Source organism: Triplophysa rosa, linkage group LG6 (genome assembly GCF_024868665.1).
Source record: "Triplophysa rosa linkage group LG6, Trosa_1v2, whole genome shotgun sequence".
Classification (NCBI taxonomy): Eukaryota; Metazoa; Chordata; class Actinopteri; order Cypriniformes; family Nemacheilidae; genus Triplophysa; species Triplophysa rosa.
In genome coordinates this window covers 5005427-5015255 of record NC_079895.1, presented here as the reverse complement: position 1 = coordinate 5015255, position 9829 = coordinate 5005427, and the positions used below count along the sequence as shown (strand labels likewise).

Genomic DNA, 9829 nt, shown 5'->3' with positions numbered 1-9829 from the left:
GAAACAATCTTTTTTCCTTTTTACATTTTTTTAAAAGGGGGTGGCTATATAGTACCAAATAGCATTGTGTTGTTTTGTTGCTTATGTGTTTGTTACATGTCTGCTAGTTGTTTACTTTCTGGCTAAAGTCAAGTTTTGGAGTACCGTAAATTTCTCTCTCATAATTCCAGGATTAATAAATCAATGAGCCATGCAGCAACACAAATAATGAATTCAGCATATGACGGTAAAAAACAGCTGAAGTTTGGACCTAATGGGCCAAATGTAAATAAACACACAAATTCAGGCCAAATATAATAGTGGCACATTTAGCAGATGTGTTTTTATCTCTACCTTAAAACTCTTTAGGGTGTATCAAGGAAATCATTTAGGTCATGGGGTTCTGCTCTCTCACAAAAGGCTGGAAACCCCCTGTCCTAAATAATACAATGATGCTTTAACATTTCCCTTTACCCAGAATAGCAGGCTGTATAATTCATCTTTGTTAAGCGTTCCAACAGATCTTTATGAACTCATCTCCTCTACAAGCAGTAGCTCGCGTGGCTGCGATTGCGCTCCTCATTATTTGTGTCAGAGTATGTTAATATCAGTGTTTGCAATTATTAACATGTTCTGGTCATTTTTGTATATCTGCATGAAGATCCCCCGCCAAGTGCAGCTCTAAAACAGCATTTCACGGAACACCAGATGCCTTTGGTATTCCCCTCCTCAGGTTCAGAAATCCATCAAAGTGAGACTACTGTACCATAAAATGACCCAATTGGTAGGAGGCAGGGGAGATTTTCAGCAGGAGGCTGAAATCCACAAACTTGTGACAATCTCATTTGGATGCTTTACTGGAGAATGCTTCATGAGTGCTTCTGTGCATTTCTTTGGTATGAAGCTCTCAAAGATTAACTTTTGCTTCAAGGAAGAGGACGCAAAGACAAAAGGCTCAGCACAAAATCTAAAATGCTAATTTAGCAAATCTAATGAGCTGCAGTAAAAAAGTGAAGTAAAAGCAGTGGCTCTGTAAAATTAAGACATGCATTCCCATGTGCTGTATTAATAAAAACGTTAGATTGGTAGATTAAAGTATCAGCTTTGTCTCAGAAATAGAGACAACGTTTCTCTTAAAATAAATCTGCACCCTGCTAAGAGAATTTAAGAAAATACGATTTTTGTAATTTTCTTTAAGATTTTTAAATTAATAATACAGTATGAATACAGTAGACAGAGATATCAAATTAGTGTTAGGATAAAATGCATGATAAGATGCGTTTTAAATAATTTGGTACGTTAAAATTTCATTGAGTTTTATGGGTCATAAAACATTGAAATCTCCTCTAAAAAATGTAACATTTTCAAACCAGCTCAAATGTTCTTGTTTGTTGTTCTGCCTGAGCATTAGTTCACACGCTCACACAATGTAAAGAAAACGCATTTTTATCATTTAATCCTATGAGCTCTTTTCCCATAAACCAGACGTCTCATTGCATCGGTGTGCTGGACTTTGAGGGAAATTCCAGGAAGGTCACAGTCCTGATTAAAAAGTCAATGTTGGGGCATCGGGCCAGCAGGCCAGAACAAAACTGCCTTTGTGAGGTTAAACAGAATAAAAACTATAAAGGTATTGCACAGAACAAATCAACTGTTCCTATATGACACTTATAACTCTTGTTTCAGTTGCTGGAGACAAGCCCGTGATGTCGTCTGTTAAGCAATCCAGTGTTCTGGAACATTCAGTTCAAGCCCGTATCATCTGTTGGCAACAACTATGCCAAATTTAGGACAGAGAAGATTTTCAGGATGTTACTGGCAGGTATGTCACCATGTTTACCTCATTTACCTCATGATAGTGTATGTTTTTAAACGTTTGGTGTTTTAGTGGACAAAAAATGTAATCAATGACTTGTGTTCTTTATACACTGTCTGGACACTTAAAGATGTATGAATGCCATTGCATTAGATATTAAAATATTAAACCAAGTGGCAGTTGTTTAAAAGAAATCGAACACAACCACATTTTCAACCACGCATTTTACAAAAAAGATCATTTGTTGGCTTTAAATTAGATTAAAACTAATTTAATTGCATTAAAACAAATATTTTTTTCCCTGGTCGTTTAACATTTTAGAAAAATAGCCTGTAGTTATGTGTTGAAATACACCTGTTTACTTTGGACTTGAGGGGAAATTATTTCAAATGAGACTACTTAATAATGTCTACAGGTGCAACTTTGTTTTATATTTTTATTTTGTAATGCAATTACTTTTATAGATTAAGTGTGCCCTTATAGGGCCAGACATCACTTAAAGCGATAGTTCACAAAAAAAATGTTACAATTTATTCACCCTCATCTTGTTCAAAACATTTTTATGACTCTTTCTTCGGTGGAACACAAAAGAGATTTCGAGAAATGTCTCTGTGGTTTTGCGTCTATACAATGGAAGTCAATGTTGTTCTAAACCATGTTCTGTTTTTGCAGAGGAAAGTCATACAGGTTTGGAATGACATGAGGTGTAAATTTTAGGGTGAACTATCTCTTTAATTCTAAAAAAATCTAAAATATTAACTGTAACAAATAGCAAAAAATTTATGCAAAATTGTTACATTTAAACAAAGCACATATTTTACAGTAATTACTAAAACAGACAATTGTTTGTTTAAAACTGATTACACATCGGCCACAAACTGATATATTAGTATGACATTACTGAAAATATGCAAGTATTATGGTACGTAAATGCACAGCAGCAGAATTATTGATAAACGTTTTGTTTTTATCAGTAACAAATAATTTTCATAAGAAATAGGAACAGACTGCATCAATCCACTATTTTTCATTGATCTGAGATGGCCCTTTATATATTAAAGCATCTAACATCTGCCTCTCTAAATCTACAGGTGGTTCTCAGCCACAGTCGTCATACTCAGCAGAGGGCAATCTCAGCATCTTATATCTGAGCTTCAGTGATGAGTGATGTGTTGTTCTGTAACTTAATTAGAGGACACACAGTCTAAAGATTTTTTTTTCGTGAATGATTTTCTAATTCACTTTAGGAATGTGCAGAGGCATCCTGAGCCGTCAGACGGGACATTCCTCATTACTCAATACACCTGAGGAATCTGACAGGTCCTGTAATGAGATTCTCACTCTGTGGTTTTTCAGTCTCATACTAAACAGCACAGGGACCAGGTGAGTAACTCTGAACAAGGTAAACGGGATTAGGTTAATTTAATAAACATAGACGAGCATGACAGTTTCACAATTGTCCTGTTGGTGTTCTTTCGAACATGCTAAAATTATCAACCTGACTTAACAACCTGTTCTTATGACATGACCGTCAGTGGTTCCGGTTTTCATAAAATTACAGTATTGAACTGAAGCTCAAGATGACTTTATCTAAATACTTTATGGGATGGGGTGGAGTTTAATCCTAGTTTTGAAGCTAAAGCTATCAGTTTCTTTGAAGTTGAACCTCAGGTATTAAGATTCTTGATAGTTACTTTTCAAGGGAATTTTACCGAAACAGACATCTTGGTCTTTCTCTCATTTTTAGTCATAACACGTATCTGCGGCTCACCTTTATAGCAATATCACTCCTATCTACCACTTAGAAAAAAATGACATTTCTAAGATGAAGTTTGTTATATCAGTAGATGAATGAAAGTGAGCTTTGGGACGTTGCATTGAAGGCCGTGAGTTATTAGCCCAGCTAATAAGCCCCCGATCGTATCCACTGCATCAAACTACAAAGTGTGGAAAGTTTGATTCTGCGTCTGATAATAAATCGTGACTGTACTCAGTTTTGGATGAAAAAAGCTATTCTTTAAAGGGGACATGATGCACCACGCTTGAGTCTCTCCATCATTTTTGACATTCTGTCAAGGTTAAGGATTCTGTTTACGAGTCAACTTGTTAATGTCGCTGTTCTCATCGTTTTATTGCCAGCCACCGAATTCATAAAACTGGAGATAATGTTGGTAATTTGACAAGAATCAGACAGACATCAGTGTCTTTGCAGACTGGATATCAGAAGCCTCAGACAAGGAAATAATCTGTTTTTAATACATGAAACATTTTTATATCTGTGTGCACTGTACAGTACTTGATGAATTATATTTTAGTTTTATTTAACTGATAGGACAAAAATGGATTATTTATTTATTACATATATTACAGCCATCCAGTCGGGGGTGGATGTTGCAGGATGAGAGCAAGGATGAGGATAGTCATTTTAGAGGGAGTGAGGTATTTTTTATATTTTTAAAAATTTGGTTTCATTGAATATAACTGTAGAATGGCATTAAGAATAAACAAATAAATAGATCAATTGTTATAATTTAAATAATGTGCAATCATTCACAACAAGACTATGAATGTCGTTTGCACTGCAGGATTTTCAGAAACTTTGCATTTGCTCTTATTCAAAAAGATTACATTTTCTTGCACATGCTTCATGTTAATCACAGTAAAGATTCTCCAGAGTTCTTTACTCTTGAAACTTCTGTGTAAAAAGATCCATGTTTTTTAGGCCTCTCTTCAACAGGGTGGCAAGATGACCTATTGGCATATTCTCATTTATTTAATCTAAAAGGTGGCATAGCATTTAAAAAGCAAAAGGTTAATGGCATTAAAATGACTTCTTCGAACAGGTTATTGATTAAATGCTCATTAAACTTTGAATGTTTCCCGGCTGATGCAAATGTAATGCTCTAAGTTCTGCCTCGTAGCCAAATTCATCTTCACATCCTGGCCAGTCCAGCGGTTTTGTTGATTTAACCATTTACTACCTAACCATATCCTCCGTTTATTGGAAATACAATGAAAAATACAACCACGAACCACCCACAGTTAAGTGTGTGATTAATGCATGACAATTTGTTGAATGAAGACCTCTTGCAATATATATGAGTTCATTTTCAGTGAGATGCATGAAATATGGAGTTGTGCAGATCATCTTCAGCCTTGAGAAAAAAACACTGTGAGCTGACAGACAATTTACAGTAATTCATATTGCTTCATTTCAGTGTCAAGTTCAGTTATGTTTGCACTTTACAAAAAGGTCCCATTTGTTAACTACTTTAGTTAGGATGAACTCACAATGAACAATACTTCTGCATTTATTAATCTTGATTAATGTTAACAAAAGCAATTATGTTGTAACTTGTACCCAGAATTTGCTTAATCAGTTTTTTAGGGGGCCTGAGATGAAACAAGGGGGAGCAGTGTTAATCAGGCTCGTTACTTGCTGGACATTCCTGTAAAAATAATGTTCACCTTCAATCAAACCATCCTGATCTCACGGATATTCATAACTATTTTACGAGATGGCTAATTCGTACGTTGTGAATCGTACAAAATCGCGAGTTCACTTGAAGGTACAGTAGGTGTTTGGAGCTGGGCGGTAAGCTCAAGCAATGTTGTGGGCAAAAGACATGACATTGTGACTCACGCCCTACGTCTTTTTTATTCTGCCTGACTGAATAATCTCATTTGTATGTTGTGGTGGATTACACCCACTCCAGACACAGGGCTGGTTATTATTTCAGTGACAGCCAAAATAAACAGGATAGACTCAACAAGTAAATGCAGCACAGGCACTGATAGAGTGATCGGAATCAGAGTCTAGAGAATAGTTTAATGAATCTGAGCACACACACAAACCTGTGGGTGATATTTCCCCTGAAGATACTTCGGTGTAATGGTCTCACGCTTTCCAGAAGCATATTTCACATGAAATGACAAATGTAAAAGAAGTGCATTGCAGGTTTGCATATTATTTTCTTTGCCCTCGAAAACAAACCCTTACAGAAAAGACACATGAATTTCACATGTTTTTTACATGTTTTGCATATACATGTAATACAGTATGTTATCCCATGGGTTTTTACATGTTATCCCATGGGTTTCACGTGGGAATTCACATGGAATTCACACCAAAATGTTCCAAAAACACACATTTCACATGTGATCACATGTGTTTTTTGCACATGTGAACTTCGTGTGTCTTTTCTGTAAGGGAAATCAAATGCTTTTGGAATGAAAATAAAACCTTATGCTCCCTGAATGATAAATGCCATTTTTAGGTGACTTTTCTAGCATATACTGTAGGGTTTAGTACTGTATACTGCAGGTGATCAGTCTGTCTAATTTAAATGTACAGTGCTTGATAAATTTAAGGAATCTGTCAAAACTTGTACAATTTTATTGTAATTTATTAGGCAAATAACAAACTAAAACAACCAAATAGTCTGTATTTATGTTTTTATACCCCAATTTGAGTCAACACTGTCAAAAACTTCTCTCAGAAATCAGAAATGAATCAAGCATCACATTCAGCCATTATTTTCTATTTAGGATTGCAGGTAAATAACTGTAATTGGGCATCTGAATAAACAAATAATAAAGTGCTTTACAATTTTTTTCTGCTTTTCTTGTAAACCTGTAAATTCAAAAATTCATGAAAAACAACATCTATATTTTATCATTAGAAATACTGCTGTGACTAGCAAAGATCTGATAAATTCTGGCTGATATGGTCTCCCCTTTGGGAATATATAAAAGTACATACAATTGGGTGGAAGGAATAGTTCACCTTCAAAATGTAATGAAATGAAAATTCTGTCATCATTTACATGCCATCTTTTCATTTCAAATCTGCAGAACACAAAAGAAGGAACCCAGAAAACCCTTGGTCCCCATTGACTTGCATTGGTTTTGTGTCCATAAAATGAAGGTCAATGAGGACCACCAGTTTTTGGTTACCAACATTTTTCAAAATATCTTGAAAAGGTATAAAATCACACAGGTATAAAATGACAACAGGGTGAGTAAATGATGACAGATTGTTTTTATTTTGATGGTGAACTATTCCTTTTAGGACTGTAAATCACTCAATGCATTAGTAATGATAACTATAATAAACTAAACACCTGAAATTAGACAGTTTGTAGCTTCCTAAATATACAGTATAAAGCAAGCATATACAAATGATCCTCTGCCCTCATCTGTGCTTAAATGACTGAAAAGAGCAATTATGAAAGCTGACAGGCTCCAGAACTTGCAGGCACTTTAAAGTTGGGCTGAACGTTTTGGTCAATGGGTTTTGCAAGTATAAGAACTTTATGTGCCAAATTCATAATTGATTGCACAGAGGTTCATTTGACATGTTTAAATGGAAGCCTTAAATCTTGTGCAAGGTTCAAACATGGCAGATAAGCAATACCTAAGACCTTGATAAAAAGACTGAAAGCCAAAACACAAGAGAGGATGCAAGGTTTATGATGTGTCTTTGGTCAGTGTGATACGACTAATAAGAAACTATAAACTTTAAAGAGTGCATAAAGAAGCACATGCTTTGAAGCCAATTCTGAAGATTAGCAAAACGTATAAATTATTAAGGTGCAAATTCAGGTACAATGACATCATGTTTGCTGATATGTCTCTGCAGGACGAGGTTTTGGGAAGAGGACACGTGTGTAATGGGGTACATTGGCAAAGCAGTTAAAATGACTTACAGCCCCTTTAAGCAGCAATTCAGAAAGTGTCAGAATGTTATTTATTGACTCCAGATTGTTAAGTGAATATCTAAGTGCTGATGTTAAAATCCACATGCGCATAATGTTTTAGCAATTCCCATTTGGATAAATTGCCTTCAATGCCTTATAAAGTAGATCACCACATTTTCTCATCTTGCTTTGACTTGTCTGTCCTTTATAGAGACAGCCAAGAATGGAAATGGATATATCACAATCTAATGTTGGTATGATGCCATTGCAATTCATCCTTTCTGTTCATTATTTTCCGGTTTGGAACAAAAACAGTCTTGGTTGTCATAAGGCTACATTATATGTGAGTTGCATAAAAAGTAAAAAAAAGACTGTTTAATTGTATAAGGCATTTATGAAGAGTTGCATTTTCAAAGCTTGTGTAATGCTCTTCGACTCTTGAATTCAGATCCAAGTTTCAAGCTGCAGCACATCTGCAGTGACCTGTAGCAAAATTAGACCAGATAAATGGACTGTTGGACTGCGGGGCATACACAAGACATGTCTGCTGTCAGGCGCAGCAGTCATATTTTTGTGACAAAGTGTATTTTCCCCATTCCACTGTGCAGTTTTATCATAAACACAAAAACAAACAATCTTGGAATATGTTTTATTGTTTGTTGTTACTGATTATGGAACATGTTGAAATTAGTTTTCTATTTCTGGATGGACATCAAGAGATGGGAAGCTGTCTGATTCAATCTATTAACCTTTCACCACTTAAAATGTACAAGTAAATGAATACTGAGTATTGCTATTGGAGGAAAATCTTTGCTATTTCATAGCTCAGGGGATTTGATGGAGTTCGCATTTTCGATACATACTGCAAGATGTTGTTGTTTTTCTAAACTTGCTTACGTGAAATAAAAATAGAATCAAATGAGACATTTGTGAAAATAAATAGAGTATGTAGATGTCAAATTAATGTAAATTGTATAGGTAAAATAATCTGTATTTGGGTGAATTTGATGATAAAGTTGACATTGACATCTTCAACAATCTGAGCTCAGTTTGTGACATTGTTGAGGTCTCTCTTGAAACTTTAATGGGGACATTTGTGAGATTTCTGGGACTTTTTCTCAGGAGGAATATCTAACATAACAGGTGACTACAGCAAAAGTTTCCATTTGCTCTCCATTTAATCTCATTGATGTCTAAGTAAAATAATTGACATATTAAGAAGATCTCATCTGTGATTTTTCTTTTTTATGAGACTTCTATCATGCTATGCACTTCATTTGAATTAAATGCATAAAACAGTATATATACAGTATACTCTATATAGACATCATATAGACATCTTGGTGACACAGTCAGCTTTTTGTTGCAAGTGTTAAGTAACAACCCGGCAAATGTGCCAAATTTGTTAATAATAACAATATTATAGATAGATGCTTGTGGCAGGTGTATGAGGAAAAATAGGCGTCATTCACTACGTGCTTCTTTTTTAAATATATGCCCTTTATATTGTCTTTAAAACCTCCACAGACAAACACAGACATCATTTCTGAGTCGAGGACAGGTTCTATTTTAATAAGTGTCTCTGGAGACTTCAGACCAGGTGTCTTTTGATAGAAGGGTGTCACAGGAGCAGACGTTTTTAGAGTGTGTAGATGAATAAACACACTCCCATGAGCTGGGAAATCAAATCATGAGCGCATGCATTGTAATAATCTACTTATGGTGCATGGACATATTTTGCTACCCTTTGAACACATCACTTAATATTATCACAGCTGTTACTCTGCTGCTGTGATGCACCATTTACCTTCAATGCTGTGCATTATTATGGGATATGATGTATATGTATGGAGCTTGCTAATACATCATTTCTCAGAATACATTTTTTCATGACTGTCATATCTCTGTACTATACTATACTAAGTCAGAAAACTGAATAGCAAAGCAATGCAGCATTACATGTGTTTATAGAAAAATTACAACAAATTTGCAACAAAATAGTGTCATGAAATATTTGAAATTATGAATATACATGATATTCTGACTGAAAAGTATATAATTTAAAATAAAATATATTTACTGATCTAACTAATTTGTGAATCTATGTGACTCTATTTATCTGAAATATTTACATTGTATGATTTGGTTGGGTTTGGACACTTCCACAACAGTCTTACCCATGTCACTTGCATTATTCTGCTATTAGCCCTCTGCAGCTCGAAAGATTATAGCAAAAGTGTTTTTAAAGAGGCGTGTAATTGGCTATTTCCGGTGTATACAAATCTCCAGCCCAAGGGATGTTTTGACATCAATAACTGCTATGTTCCATCTGTGA

General features: G+C 35.0%; 1 long non-coding RNA gene across 1 annotated transcript; it reads left to right on the top strand.

The window, feature by feature from the left end:
* The first annotated feature begins 1506 nt into the window (after positions 1-1506).
* Positions 1507-9338, top strand: LOC130556075 (uncharacterized). Its single transcript, XR_008963175.1, has 3 exons — positions 1507-1584; positions 1666-1801; positions 3043-9338. It is a non-coding gene; the product is annotated as an uncharacterized LOC130556075 (long non-coding RNA).
* Positions 9339-9829: the final 491 nt, after the last annotated feature.